The sequence below is a fragment of the Peromyscus eremicus genome, chromosome 13 (genome assembly GCF_949786415.1).
Source record: "Peromyscus eremicus chromosome 13, PerEre_H2_v1, whole genome shotgun sequence".
Lineage (NCBI taxonomy): Eukaryota > Metazoa > Chordata > Mammalia > Rodentia > Cricetidae > Peromyscus > Peromyscus eremicus.
Window position 1 is genome coordinate 15,823,008 of NC_081429.1, and position 16,988 is coordinate 15,839,995.

The following is a 16,988-nucleotide window of genomic DNA, read 5'->3' on the forward strand; positions in this document are numbered from 1 at the left end:
GTAGCAGTCTAGTCATCATTTTTTTACATCTAGTATACACCCATGAGTGAGTACATACCATGTTTGTCTTTTTGAGTCTGGGTTACCTCACTCAGGATGATTTTTTTCTAGATCCATCCATTTGCCTGCAAACCTCATGATGTCATTGTTTTTCTTTGCTGAGTAGTACTCCATTGTGTATATGTACCACATTTTGTTTATCCATTCTTCAGTTGAAGGGCATCTAGGTTGTTTCGAGGTTCTGGCTATTACAAATAATGTTTCTATGAACATAGCTGAGCATGTGCCCTTATGGTATGATTGAGCATTCCTTGGGAATATGCCCAAGAGTGGTATAGCTGGGTCTTGGGGGAGATTGATTTCCGATTTTCTAAGAAAGTGCCGTATTGATTTCCAAAGTAGCTGTACAAGCTTGCATTCCCACCAATAGTGGAGGAGAGTTCCCCTCCAGCATAAGGTGTCTTCAGTGTTTTTGATCTTAGCCATTCTGACAGAAAATGTTCTATAGATGTCTGTTATGTGCATTTGAGTCATAACACCTGCTAGTTCCCTTATTTCTCTGTTAAGTTTCTTTCTGGCAGACCCATGCAGTGGTGAGAGTGGGATATTGAAGTTTCCCGCTATTGGTTGTGTTGAGCTTGATGGATGATTTAAGATTTAATAATGTTTCTCTTACAAATGTGGATGCTGTTGTATGTGGGGCAGTGATGTTCAGAATTGAGACATCATCTTGATGGATTTTCCTGTGATGAATATGAAATGTCCTTCTCCATCTCTTCTGATTGATTTTAGTTTGAAGCCTATTTTGTTAAATATTAGGATAGCTATACCAGCTTGTTTCTTAGGATCATTTGATTGGAAAATCTTCTCCCAACCCTTTACTCTGAGGTAGTGTCTGTCTTTGAGGTTGAGGTATGTTTCTTGTATGCAGCAGAAGGATGGAACCTATTTTTGTACCCATTCTATTAACATGTGTATTTTGATAGGTGAATTGAGTCCGTCGATATTAAGAGATATTAATGACCAGTGATTGTTAATTCTTGTTAATTTTGGTTTTGTTGGTGGTAGTGGTAGCGTTTGTGTGTTTCCCTTCTTTGGGGAATATTGGTGTGAGGTTATCTATTGCCTGTGTTTTTGAGGGTATAGCTAACACCCTTGGATTGGAGTTTTCCTTCTTGTAATTTCTGTAGGGCTGGATTTGTAGATAGGTATTGCTTAAATCTGTTTTTGTCATGGAATATCTTGTTTGCTCCATCTATGATGATTGAAAGCTTTGTTGGGTACAGTAGTCTGGGCTAACATCTGTTTTCTCTTAGTGTCTGCAGAATATCTGTCCAGGACCTTCTGGCTTTCAGAATCTTCATTGAGAATTTGGGTGTAATTCTGATAGGCCTGCCTTTATATGTTACTTGGCCTTTTTCCTTTGCAGCTCTTAATATTTTTTTTATTCTGTATGGTTAGTATTTTGATTATTATATGATGATAGGGCTTTATTTTTCTTTTTTTGGTCCAGTCTATTTGATATTCTGGAATCTTCTGGTACCTTCATAAGCATGTTCTTCTTTAGGTTCAACAAGCTCTCTTCTGTGATTTTGTTGAATACATTTTCTGTGTCTTTGAGCTGATATTCTTTCTTTCTATCCCTATTATTCCTGGTTAGGTCTTTTTATGGTGCTCCAGATTTCCTGTTTTGTGTTAAGAAATTATTGGATTTAACAGTTTCTTTGACTGATAAATGTATTTTCTCTATCATATCTTCAGTGCCTGAGAGTCTTTCTTCCATTTCTTGTGTTCTATTGGTTATGCTGCATCTGTAGTTCCTGATTGTTTACACAAATTTTCCACTTCCAGAATTACCTCAGTTTGTGTTTTCTTTATTGCCTCTATTTCCGTTTGCAAGTCTTGAATTGTTTCCTTCATCTGTTTGACTGTTTTTTTCTTGGCTTTCTTTATAAGGAATTTATTGATTTCTTACAATTTTTGTTTATCTTTTCCTTCATTTCTTTTAAGAGGATTTTCCATTTCCTCTTTAAGGGCCTCTATCTTCTTCATGAAGTTATTTTTAAGGTCATTTTCTTCTGCATTATCTAAATTGGTTGTTCAGGTCTTGCTCTTGTAGGACCACTAGTTTCCAGTGGTGCCATATTGCTCTTTATGTTGCTGAAAATATCCTTACACTGTTATCTACCCATTTCTTTCTACAATTGGTACAGGTGGGACCTGTAGCTCTGGTGATTTTTGATGTGGCAGAGGATGTTTGGGGATGAGGAGAGGCTGCTGCTGGTTCTCTAGGGCTTTGGTGGGTGGGGGAAAGGCAGGGGTTATGTCCCTAGGAGTAGGGGATAATGAGCAGTGCTGTCCAGCTGGGAGTCCAGACACTCACTGCCTCCTGTAGGTGCAAGCAGTTCCTGTGGTAGCAGTTCCTGATGCTACAGAGGATGTTTGAGGGTGGAAGGAGGCTGCTTCTGGGTCTCTGGGGCTCCTCCTCCAGGTGCAGGCAGGACCCTGGTAGTCCCTGATGTAGTGGGGAATGGTTGGGGTAGGGGCAGGCTGCTTATGGGTCTCTGTGGCTTCAATACGTAGGGGGCAAGGCATGGTATGTTCCCTTGGTAGCTAAGACATAGAGAGAAGGGCTGTCCACCAGGGAGCCCAGGTATTCATTTCCTTCTCCAGGTGCAGGTGGTTCTCTTATATGTAGTTTTTAAAATAATATTTATCACTAAATCTTCCAGTTCACTCTTTCATATCTCTTTATTTCTTGTGATCATCTTTGTTATAATCTTTATTTAGAATCTATATTAGTGCTGTTCATATGAAGACATACAAATAATACAAATGGTATGTAGTTATATGTAACGGTTGCTTTGGGTGCATATTTTCAACCCTCTTCTTTTTTATTTTACTCTTCTGTACATGTCAGAAAGTATTGATGATGTTATGCATATTATTTGAGTAATTTTTATTGATCATCCTATAATTGATCATTCCTTTTGGGCCTGATATAACTCCAAGCAATTTTTACTGCTTCCATATGTTTTCGGAGAGAGGGAACTGATTTTTCTGGTCAGTTTCAGAAACTTCCAGAAGTCATTGTGTTGTTTATTTCCTTACCTTAGAGCAGGATGAAATACTTGAACAGCTGATATATTAATGAGATTCCTACAAAATGGAATGTTTCAACACCTTTTACTGGCTCCTCTTTAAAATGGAAGATTTTATCTGAGAGGAAATTGCCACACAGTATTCCCCTCTCTCCTCCTGATCATATGTTCTTTTTATTCCTCTTCCCCAGTAGTCCTTGAGCCTTGGAAGGGGTGACATAGGAGTCTAGCTGTGGTCTTCCAAATCTATTGGAACATCAACTCTTTGTGTACTTTTATTTATTCATATCTAGTACATGGCTAGCAATGAGTCTTACTGGCAGTATTTGTTTATTATTTATTTAACTATCTATACAGCAATTGCTATGAAACACAAGCAACAAGGACAAAGCAGACAATAAAAAACAGGAAAATACTCAAAGAAGCACAAACCTCACTTGTTTTAGGAGATACCTTAGCCAGTATATTGTACTCAAGTACTAAAGTGATAACAGTTCTTTTTCTACTTGAGCTTACGATTTCCATGGCTACAGGCTTTGTGCAGTCTCTATTGCTTTATTATACTTTATTCGTTTAACTTGTGTTGTTTTATATCTATTATTACCAATCAATTCTTAGTGTCTTTGATAATCCTGTAGATCACTAGGAACCAAGGCACATCTTCTTCTAGGGTCCATGCAAGACTAAATCTTAATATTAATAATTGAGCAACAAATCTACAACTTATGGAACTTCCAGGCATCCTTGCATAGTTTGTACTTGTAGGTAAACTTAACTACTCTGTTAGGGAAGAATCTGGGGAGGTTTACACACATAGATCTCCTTCTTCCACAACAGGGTGGAGGAGTAAAGTTGAAACAACATGTATTTCTCTATGTCTTATAATCTATACTTCTGTGTTGAACTCCTAGTCAGACCTCAATGTCTCCCAACGGCTTACCATAACACTACATTTGGTCTTCCATCAGTGTTTTATCCTAGGGACTCTGGCTTGTAAATTTATCCATATTTGTCTCCAAGTGTCATGGAGAGGTCCATTTCATTGGCTTTCTCTTTTAAAAATCTGTTTGTTGTGTTTTTTACTACCTTATAGATGAGGTTCACATGCTGTTCTAAGTCATTTATGTCTGCCAAAACTTCTCTTCCTTTACAACGATCTTGTCATAACACCATAGTTACAACCCAGTATGGAAGTTAGTGATAAACTGACCTCTTGCTCAACTCTGATAAAAAAGATATTATTTGGCCCAGTGAGTTCAAACACTGTGCTTTTTATCTTTATTTTTTATTACTACTTTTATCTTATTTTTGTCTCTTTAGTATCCAACACTTTCTGTTGATTCCATATTTTGTGTACCAAGAAAAGCTCTTTTAGCACAGGTCTAACTTATACTCTATTTTCTATATCCAGTAAGTGTAAATCACATCATAAAAGCTTCTCTATCTCTGCTTCTCCTATACAAGCATATTTCCATTGAGTACCAAACTCTATCATAGACACGTTTTCACTAATCATAATATTGTTCAAACAATTCTTTTTTTTAATTTTATAATTTAATTTAATTTTACATATCAGCCACGGATTCCCTTGTTCTCCCCCCTCCCACCCCCAACCCACCTTCCCCCCAGCACACCCCCCATTCCCATCTCCTCCAGGGCAAAGAATCCCCTGAGGATTGAGTTCAACCTGGTAGATTCAGTTCAGGCAGGTCCAGTCCCCCCTCCCAGGCTGAGCCAAGTGTCCCTGTATAAGCCCCAGGTTTCGAACAGCCAACTCATGAACTGAGAACAGGACCCGGTCCCACTACCTGGATGCCTCCCAAACAGATCAAGCCAATCAACTGTCTCACTTCTCCAGAGGGCCTGATCCAGTTGCGGGCTCCTAGGCTATTGGTTGATAGTTCATGTGTTTCCATTCATTTGGCTGTTTGTCCCTGTGCTTTATTCAACCTTGGTCTCAACAATTCTCGCTCATACAAACCCTCCCCCAGGTGGAGCTCTGGGAGTCCAATTTTCGAGAAAGAGGAGGGTTTGTATGAGCGAGAATTGTCTGAACAATTCTTATAGCAACCTGTTGAACCATTTATCCTTGGTATGTTATTCTCATTGCCTAAAAATTATGTTTAAAACCTTTAATATAAAAGAAGATTAAGAATAATTGAGAATATCTTGTTGTTTTGCCTTTCCTTGAACATTATGTATCTTCTTATGCTTCACTCTAAGATAGAAAGTAATAATTTCAGAGGAAACTACAATATAACCAGCTCTCGCTATGTGAAGTAGCCCTAAGGTTGGAGAGAAGACTCAATGGCTAAATGTGTATACAGCCTTTACAAAAACCTGAGTGTGTTTTTATTTTTTGTTTTTTGTTTTTTTATTTTTTTGTTGTTGTTTTCAGAACCCTTGATGGCAGCTCACAGATCTCTATGCCTCCACCATCAGGTAATCTGATGTCTCTTTTAGACTCTATGGGCACCTGTACTCATAGGTGCACATATGCATAGATACACAGAGAAAATTAAAAATATATCATATGCATATATATATGCGAAAATGCTGGATACAGATATTTTTATTTTTTAAATTTAAAATATACTTAGATCATTTCTCCCTCTTTTTTTCCTCTGTTCAATACCTCACAGGGAACCTCATTACTCAGTCTTTAAATCATGTCTTTTTTTCCCCACTAACAGTTATTGTTGCACACATATACACACTTGGGTATATATATGTCTATATCTATACATACATACACATACATAAAATTTGTTCAGTTCATTTACTGTTACTTTCGTGTATATGATTTCAGAGCTAATCACTTAGAATTGGATACTTAGTTAAGTGATTCATCCTATGTAAAGACTATCACCCGCTCTTAGCATCCCTTAATTGCTTGTCATGCTTTGTCTATGTAGGGGTTCCATAAGATTTTCTTGTGGTGATATTGTGTTCCCCCAAATATTGTGCACTCTAATAAACTTATCTGGGGTCAGAGAACAGAACAGCCACTAGATATAGAGGCCAGAAAATCTTGGCACACATGCCTTTAATCCTATCACTTGGGAGGCAGAGATCCATCTGGATCTCTGTGAGTTTAAAGCCACACTGGAAACAGTCAGGCATGGCGACTCATGCCTTTAATCCCAAGAAGTGAGCCTTTAATCCCAGGAAGTGATGGCAGAAAGCAGAAAGGTAAAATTGGCGTGAGGACCAGGAACTAGGCTGGTTAAGCTTTTAGGCTTCTGAACAACAGTTTCAGCTGAGATTCATTCTGAATGAGGACTCAGAGGCTTCCAGTCTGAGGAAACAGGATCAGCTGAGGAATTGGGAAGGTGAGGAAGCTTGTTCTGCTTCTCTGATCTTCCAGCATTCACCCCAATACCTGGCTCCAGGATTGTTTTTATTAATAAGACCATTTAAGATTCGTGCTACATTCTCCCTTCCATGTTAGCATGTCTATTCATATGGTACCTCTCTCTATTATTTAGGCAAATATGAAGTAACATGGGAGAAACCCCACCGTCATTCCTAATATCACAGCAGATTTGCTGGTCTCATTGTTCTTGTTATCCTTCTGATCTTTGTCTGTTGTTTTGTGACCTTAGATACAAGGGATACAGTAGCTGTTTGTTTTTTGAATCTATCTGTTGGGACTGGAAACCCTAAATCCACTTGTTCTCTGCATTTTGACCAGTTATGGGTTTTATTAATGGTCTCTGTTTACAGAGACGTTTCTCCGGTAAGAAGTGAAAGCTACTCTTAATCTTTAATGGAAGAAGAAATATTACAAATGCAGTTAATAAGTATGCTGAGTTAGTAAAACGGTGGTTGTGGATTCTTCTCTCATGTCCCTGACCTCACTAGCCATGGGTAGTTAGCTATGTTGCCAGTGTCAGGCATGATTTCTCATCTGTGGAGAGGGCCTTAAGTCCAACTGGACAGACATTTTTCCCATTAAGATATGAGGGCCATTGCCAGGTGGTGGTGGCCCACACCTTTAATCCCAGCACTCAGGAGGCAGAGCCAAGCGGCTTTCTGTGAGTTCTGTGCTAGCCTGGTCTACAGAGTGAGATGCAGGATAGGAACCAAAACTGCACAGAGAAACCCTGTCTTGAAAAAAAAAAAAAAAAGAGGGCCACTATTGCAACCTTAGGACTACTGTTCTATACTGAATATCATTTTGTTTCTTTCCCTCCCAGGAAAAGTGCCTAATACCTTTCCGTACTATGAAAGCTAGCACCACGGATTTTGAAAACAAAGCCCAGAGGACCAAAGCTGAATCTGATTAAAAATAGTTTTAAACAGCATGCATGAAAGCAAACTCATATTTTAAAATATTTTCTATTTGTCATAGTTCGGTTTCTGTTGCTGTGATAAAACAATGATCTCAGAGAATGGTAGCAGCTCAGGACTCCCAAGACCAAGTTCTCAGCACAAAGTAGATTTATTTGCCCCAGAGGGAAGGAGGACAGGGAATAAGAGACAAAGACAGGAGATAGAGGAGACAGAGAAGGGGATGGGAAAGGGGGCAGGGGTATTTGTCCTGGGCAGTCGGGGTAAGTGAGGGGTGGCAAAAGACTGCCTCTGGAAAGGAGAGACAGACAGACATGTCCCTTAGAAAGTGACAGCTTATAAAGGTAAAGTGGGAAATCCCGTGTTAGGATGAGTTTAATTTTAATTGAGTATTAATCAGGTGAGCCAAAGGGGGCTTTTGATTGCTGAACTTCAATACTTTGGTAGCTGGACCTTGGTATTCTGCCTCAGGAGGAGAGAGTGGAAAAATGAGAGAATAGACCTTGGTACTAGCCTTAGGAATGTAATCTAGTGGGTTTTAGCAAGGCAGAGGGAATAGGAAGGAGAAGGGCAAGGCCTGCCAGAGCTGTATGCTAGAGCTGTATGCTAGAGTGGGCTAGTGTCCATTCAATGACCAAAGCTAACTTGGAGAAGAATGGGTTTGTTTGGATTACAGGCTAAAGTCATCATTGAAAGACTCCACCATTAGAAGTCTCAAGGTGGGGACCTAGAGGCAGGAACAGAAACAACAATGGAGGAAGAATGTTTACAGGCTTTCTCTCTCTAGCTTCCCTAACTACTTTTCCGGTACAACCCATGGTCCAGAGGTGACACTGCTAGGCCATCATTCATTAATTATCACTCAACAATATGCCTCACTGGCTTGCCTATTTGCCAGTCTGAAGGAAGTAATTCCTTAGTATAGGTTGCTGCAAGTTGACAACCAAGGGTAGCCCTCATAATGTGGAAATGATCTCACCAGCCCTCTCTGTCCCATAATTTGCCATTAAGTAACTATAATATAAAATAGAAGTATAACAATAAAGTAAATCTAATAAATATGCCTTAGCCAATTGTGAGTATATTTCACATATTATTTATAATTATGTTCTGTGGGTGTATAGTAATTAAACAATGACCATTATCATAATTGAAACTAAAATGAAGAATTACAGAATTTGTCACATCTGAAAATTCTTATGTACAACTAGATTGGAGCAGGCAAAGATTTAGCATCCAACAAGAAAAAAAAAGAACAAGAATTTAGGACTATTAGAGAATATTGTAAGACATGGAGCCAGCAGATTTAGGCCTTAACCAGTTCAGGGTAAGGATTGCAGACTGAAAGCACTACCTTTGTAAAGTGAAGATCTTGAGACTGAAGAAAAATATAAAAATAACTTTAAAACTCTTGGTTTTAAATTTGTTTTCTATTTTTCTCCCTTGGGAATTGAAGAGGCAGCTGAATTTAATAGCTGAATGTCATAACATCTTGGGCCACAGGGGTGTAGAATGGAGGTATAGAAGACAAATGAAAACTGCATTGCATAATCCATTTTATTAAACATCATGATTTGTTGAATGAGTTAATGCTAGAATGTAATGCAAAGGCTCCCAAACCTAAAGCTGGTATGCACAACAATCAAATACGATCTTGGCATAAATTTCTCAATAAGGTTGGACTTGTATGATTGTGTTTTCAAATATCATTTTATTCCTTCTCATTCAATGGTTTGAACATGTATGTCAAGAAGGAATTGATTAACTTGGTTAGTCTACATGGACATGTGTCATATGAAAAACCAAATGTTCATAAGCAAATATTTACCATGAGAAAAAAACTGAATAAAGCAGTGAAGTAGAATCGTATAATATCATTTGTCAGGACTAAATATAATTTTGCAAATCAGATTAAATGATAACTGATAAACTGAAATATTGAAACCACACTGAGATTTTGAAACAAGAACACTTGTTTTAAAATAAATGATTTTTCTTAAAAACCCACTAGATAAATTAAAATTGGATTTGAATAAATTTTGAAAGCTATCTATAAAAGAAGGAGTACAGGAATAGAGCAGAATATTGTATATCACAACCAATATTGAAATTCAGTTAAAAAAAGAAGAAAAAAAAAACTAGATTAAGTAGATGTATATGTACATGTTAAACACTTAAAATCTGATTTTACAGGATTTTCTAACTATACTGCTGATAAAAATAAAGCAGAATAATATTTTTCTGCATATACCACTATATTGCTGGATATTGTTAAAAATAATATTATCACATGTTTTTGAATGTTCAAAACTTACATGAATTTAAAATATTATGATGACAATTCATGAAAAAAAAACCTGGCTAATGTTCTGGTTAATTTGCAGATAGAAAGAGAGCAAAATTATAGACACCAGGAAATGCTTAACTGTGAAAAAAGAGATAATGTGGTTTGGGGTTTACATTGAGAACTTATCTGGATATTTTTCACTGGAATGCACATGTTTTGAGAATTGGATCAAAGCAGCATATGAACAAAAACTTACAAAAAAAATCTTTCTTGTATTCTTGGCACTTTGCCCTGTGATTTATCTTTTCTAAATTCTTAGGCTCTCTAATTCTTACTTTTATCCATATTCTGGCTCATGTATTAAGTTACCTATTGCTGACCTTCTTTTATATTTCATCATACAGTTCCATCCTTTGAATCTGACATACATATAGCACACGTGTACAGACATGCACACACGCAAACAATGGGCATCAAGATGTCATATGAAATCCTGTATTAGAATTAACTAGTGGAAACTCAAGCCACATAAATTAATTGTAGCTTCAAATTTAAGAACTTCACTTAGCAAATTTGCCCTTAAAAAGAGTTGAAAAAAAACTGTGTACCTCAAGGCACTATCACACCACCAAATGGTAATTTCAGTTTGTAGTAGAATGTTTTTGTGAATCAGTTATTACCCTTCAGGGCATTTCTGACCTGCACGCACAGTCCCTCCCTCCACTACTTAAGGAGCTCCAGGCAACTGCTAGAGTGCTTGCTGGATGCTTACATGGTAGCTAACTCTTAATTATCTTAATATCACTAAAACATCAAGATTTGCAATTGTTCCTTTGGCAGTTGTGGTCATGCATCCCGGAGTGGCATGTGTCAAGTGGTATTCAAGGAGCGTTTTCTACAATCAGTAATACTGACATCAGCAAACTAAAAATTGTTGTAGCTCATCTAAAAGTAAAGACACTGAGATGCAAATACCTCTTTTAGATAATGCAAGGGTTATTTAAGTCTGAACTATACTTTTTCATAAAATCGTTATGGTTCTTTTCATTTAAAATTTCATAAAAATAAGATTCAGTCATAGTTTTATAAGTCTCCCTATTCATCAGATATAATTATAGAGATAATTTTCTAACCTTTTGAAAAGAAAATTAATATAGAGATAACAAACTGTTGTTTGTACATATTTAAGTATATATGTATATATTTATATATATAAAATGACTTAATCTCAATATAAATAATTAGAAGAACTTTATGGACAGTCTTCTGAATTTGGCATATGTTGCTTTGTTAACCTTAGCTGAATCGTATGTTTCAGCAATGATACAAAAAAGGGAGTGGGATGTATAGTAGTTAAATGTATTGCAGTGTAATAAAATACAGTACAATATTTGTCAAAATGTTGAAATACTCCCAGACATTTGGGTACTAAGCACCAGCCTCCCTGTTTTCTCAGTGGGGTCCCAGAGATTCAGCCCAGCAACCCGAGTCATGTTACACCATTCTAAGGTAGGTATAGATATAGAAGAGCAAATCTGCTCCCCACCTCTTTCTCCATAAAGCCCCCACACTTTCTACAACTACGGAATAATGTAATGAAATACTATGAGAAAATTGATTTGAAAACTGGAATCTCTGATAAATATTTAAGAACACCAAATTAGAATCACAAACAATTGTTTTCTTCTGTGGCCACAGAGTACCTTAAAGGTAAACAGTAAAGAGTGCTTAGCTTAGGTGCAAGTAAGACATTTGATACTTAGAGAAATAAGCAGGAGAGTGGATGAAGCAGTAGTCACATTTCTGAAGAATGAAGTTGGTAGATTGCAAGTGACAGGTTCAATTACTGGTCCATAGACCACTGACACATCTGCCTGGAACTCTGAGAAATGGCCAGTGGAAAAAGGATGAATAACTCTTAAGATTTAGAGAAAATATGTAACCACTCAGGCAGAAAATTAGCAATTACATTTCATGCCATCAGTAATAACTATTTCAACAAAGATCTTAGGTTAACGTCAGACTGTGTGACAGTATATCAACCATTACACCTGTGTTCAATCAGCAACCACATCCCTCAGTGCGATACTGATCTGTGCAGCTCAAATGTGGCTTATTCAGTGATAAGCAAGATGGCTGCCATACACTAGAGAAGGCAATTAACTATATAATTTTGATGCTGACTATTAGAAAGAGAAACAGTCTAACAAACTTGAATAGTTGTAATTTGTTTTTCAGGTAATCCTTTGATGTTTATTCTTTTCTGTAATAAATACAATATACACTGAAATTAAAGATCAAAGTTATGTCATTGAACTGGGTAGAAATTTTAAGAGTGGAATTATCAGATTTACAGTTGAATAAAGTGTCAGATCAATGGAAGGCTACATTTCTGACAATGCTTCCATGCCTCAGAATAAAGTGATTAAACTAATATGTGAAAAGTTAAAAATACCAATAAACAATTAACATATTACTTATTTATTAATCAAATTTAAATTTTATCTGACATTTCATAACCTACTAGAGGATCCAATTTACATATTTGACCTAAAAATAAAAAAAGGGTTATAACTGAGATTTTTACCTAATGACAAGCCTTAATTTAGTGCTTAAACCCAACAATTCTGCATAGTAATTTTACATTGAGGCTTATATCAAATAATTAAAACATGAAATATAATAATCAGTAGAAATACAAAAAATATTGGGAGTTATTAAAACTTTAACACATGGCTACTCAGAAGCATATTACATAAGGATACCTGTGAAAGCCATGTGAAGTGCAGGTAAGAAACGTTTACAATTAAAAGTTGTTTAAATGTTTTAATATGACACAAGCAAGAGATATACATGAACTTACTTTAACCTCAGTTATAAAGCCATGTAATGTATGCTGACCTTCTACTCATTACGCTCATCACAAAACTTTTTTTAAAATGGGTTTCTACTACATCTTTGAGAATTTCAGACATTGTTATTTGATCATATTCACTCCTCCTCTATCTCATCCCAAACCATCACCCTTCTGATTTCGTACCCACTCAATGTTGTGTGCTCATTTGTTTATAAAACCCATTCAATTCTGTGTAGCTTGAGTTTTTTCTCTCTGGGTCCTGCCAAGTCCTGACAGTCCCATAGCCCACTTATAAAATAAACACACAGACACTTACATTATTTAAACTGCTCGGACATTAGCTCAGGCCTACCATTGTCTAGCTCTTACTCTTATACTCAGGCCATTTCTGTTAATCTATATGTTGCCACGTGTTCCATGGCTTTACCTGCTGCCTTTACATGATGCTCCCTGGAGGGCAGGCTGGTATCTCCTCCTCTCTGCCTTCCTGTTCTGTCAATTTTCCTCTCTGCTAGTCTCGCCTATACTTCCTGCCTGGCTACTGGCCAATCAGTGTTTTATTTATCAATCAATCATCCATAGCAATTCTATTTAGTGCTATTTACCTGTGGTGTGTGTGTATGTGTGTGTGTATGTATGTGTGTGTGTGTGTGTGTGTGTGTGTGTGTGTTGTGTACATGAGTATACTAAAGTATTGCTCTCAGAGATCAGAAGAAGTTGTTCGATACTCCGAACAGTGGGACTGGGTCCTGTGCTCATTGCATGAGTTGGCTGTTTGAAACCTGGGGCCTGTGCAGGGTCGCTTGGCTCGGCCTGGGAGGAGGGGACTGGACTTGCCTGGACTGAGTCTACCAGGTTGATCTCAGTCCGCGGGGGAGGCTTTGTCCTGGAGGAGATGGGAATGGGGGGCGGGCTGGGGGAAAGGTGAGGGGGGCGGGAGGGGGGAGAACAAGGGAATCCGTGGCTGATATGTAGAACTGAACTGTATTGCAAAGTAAAAAAAAAAAAAGAAGAAGAAGAAACTGTAAGCCCCTTGTCATGGTATTTGTAAACCAAACCTGGGTCTTCTCTATTAGCAGTAAGCAGTCTTGAACAGAATAATCTGTCCATGTACACATTACCATTTATTCTACATAAGAAACAAAAGTAAATGAAGTATTTAAAGTTCGTCCTTTCAAATAGATATGGTTTATTTTCAAAAAGTTAAGTTGAAAATGTTGTAAAGCACTAACATTTTATATAATCTATAGAAAAGTTCATTCAGTATCATGCGCAGGACCAAAAAATTAAGGTACTTGGCAAATTTATTTTCTCTTATTAATTACAACAACTCAGAATAGATACTTAGGTTCGGGCTTAATATTTTAGGGCCAGCAAAACGAAATTGATTAAGAAGTCCAGATCTTGAACTCATACAGTAGTGAACACATTAGCGGTCTTCATTGTGAACGGTTGTCCCATTAGTTAATAGGAATAAATTATTTTTCTCAAATTCAAAGGTATCTCTTCAAGGGTTTTCCATAAAAGTCTTTGTGGGCCTAGAACTTAATCCTGTAATTGTTGCCTGAATTTTTCTGTAACATTGTTAATTATGCAGTATTTATTCTCAGCACTTCCAAATTTCCTTCTTATTCCTTTCCTTCTCACTCTCCTTGTTCCCAAAGTACCTCTGCCTCATCTACATGCCATCAATGTTCAATTTTGAACAGCTATCATGTTGGGAGGTTTTGAGTGACTTCTTCTCATTAAGGTATAAATGATAGATTGATTCCTGTTCTGTCTTTTCCGGGGCATTTACATTTTAATAGGGGATAATTCTTTCATTCATGGGGAATGAGCTCTATAATAGTGTCATTTCCAACCAGAGTAATAGGAGACTGTGTGGGGAACATGGAATTGGGAAATCTTCATTTTTCTCAAGGTCACATGCATTGCTCATTACTCTTCAAGAGTTCCAAACTTCATCTGTACCTTGGATTCTGATGTCATTGAGGTTGGGTTTAGTTTTTCAAACACTGAAGTTATTTTATAGAAGCAATTTAAACATGGATGTAATCACATTAACTCTTTCATAGCACTAAAATAAACTTGAATGGGCAGCAGTCATAAAATGGATAACTTCTGTGGTGGTGGCCAAAAGCTGGAATAAAGTAAGGGGAAAAATAATGAAACACAAATGAATAAAGTCACAAAAAGTGTAGAGACAACCTAATCATGAATCCTTGCAGCAATATTTATATTTATATACCTCCAAGCTCTGTAATAAATATTGTTTTATGTGCATACACTATTCCTTCACTTCAAGGAGAGATGAGATTTCTAAGTACCCTTTTGCTGTACAACCCTAGTAAATAAAATGCACTGTGCTCTTGTAACCATCACCGAGAGAGATGGAGATCACATCCTACACATTCTTATTTTTTCCTTGAAACATTTTTTATGAATTGTAAATCATAGGCAATTCTAGAGAAAGGAAATACACAGGAAACCTGCTGACAACATGTTTGTGTCTGTTTCACAAAGGTCTAAATTTTCAGTCTTAGTAGCTCATATACTACTACAATTTATGTTTTGCATTAAAATCATAAATATCCAGGAGTACCATAAAACTTAAAATACTACACTTTAGGTGTTATCAGATTGACTTTAGATGAAAATTGCATTTTGTTTCAGAAGTATATTATATATACAGGCCAATCTCAGAACAAATGTACTTCTGCATTAAAGGACATGGCAATTATATGACAAACAAACTAGTTATTCATTTTGTAACACATAAGGCAGTGAAAGGTCAAAATCATGCTACAAAATTTTGTACAAATTAGATAATTAAACAAACATTAATAAATACTGTGTTTAAATTTAGTTTCAAACATGTTTGAATACTCTGATACTACAGAGATACTAATGTGAACAATGAAAATTACTAATTTACCTTACCATCAGAAATTTTACAGGATTTTCATAGCACATTCTATTCTTAATTTAAATAATAAGTGAATAATGTGTTCATAACAGAAAATTTTAGTTTATTTTTCCATATTATGATTTAGTATCATTTACCAATTAAAGAAGGCCTTCCAAACTTGGTTATAAGACTTCTTTTCCTATGTTTCCTATTAAAAATAAAAGTAGACTCTTTTCTTGAGAAATCTTGTATGCATTGTTTACTATTACTAAAATGGAATATAAGTTAGGATCCTCTAGAATATAGCCTGAATTTAAATATTTTTGTTGCTGAAAATTTGCTCTTTAAATAATAGAGAGTAATTGGACAGGATGGACTTTTAAATTTCAGTTAAAAACAGTTGAAGATTCATTTGATTATGCTTTGCAAAGACCTGGCATACTCACATTCAAAGTTAATAAACTATCTCAGAATGTCTAAAGAAATCCTTTACTTTGAAGAAAAACATAAGAATACTGGAAAGATTTTTGTCTGTCTCATGCAAATATCTTTTCAGTGATGTGTTAAATTCAGATTTCCTGTTATTTAAATGCTATTAATGAGAGAAATATCTGACTTGCTTAATCCAAGACTCTGATACACAGATTATCCATTTTGTCTGCTTCAATTTAGTATGGCAACTTGCAAAATAATATTCTCTTTCAGATATTGAGTAAATTATGTTTGTACAAAAATTAAGGCTATTATAAGTGCAGGAATCGTCATGTAAACATAAGAAATCAATTATACTTGACATCCATCAGTTTGCATAACCAACCTAGTGATTATTCAAGTGATAGTCTTGAAATACAAACTTTTTTTGTGAACTGGAAGTTAATTTTTTTAAAGTAACCACTTAAAACAACTTGCTTCAAAGAATTTACTATTTTAAATGTGAAATTAATATTATATCAAGTCAAATCAAGTAATTAGTAAATAAAGGTCACATATTTTTCATGATATTTGCTTAATGAAGTTTAGCTTTGAACATTCTAGAAAGAGGGTAGCTATTTTGAAATATGGCCATGATCCAAAGACATGGAAGGAATACGCAAAAGGATTAGGAATTTAAGGCCACCTAAGGCTATATAGAAAGTGTGAGACCAGCTTGAGCAATTTAATCATGACTGTCTCAAAAAAGATGACAGCCATGTCAGATACCTATTACCTTAGAGTTAATCAAAGAGCAAAAATATAAAATGTAAAAGTCTATAAAAATAATCAATACTTGGTAATCCAAAACAGAAATTTTAAATTATAGCAATTTGACTCAACTGCTGCAATGTTTATTTAATAGATTCTATATTGTGTGAAATTATTTTTTGTGTGTTTTCACTAACACTGAGAAAAAATGGAATTAGTTATTGTATCTTTCACAGCATTCCTTTTATGTTACATTTGTGTAGCAGGAGTAATTTATCCAAATATTTTCTAGAACCAAAGAACTTCATATAGTATAAAACATTGTTTGGTACTCATCTTTCAAATTCAAACAGCTTGTCC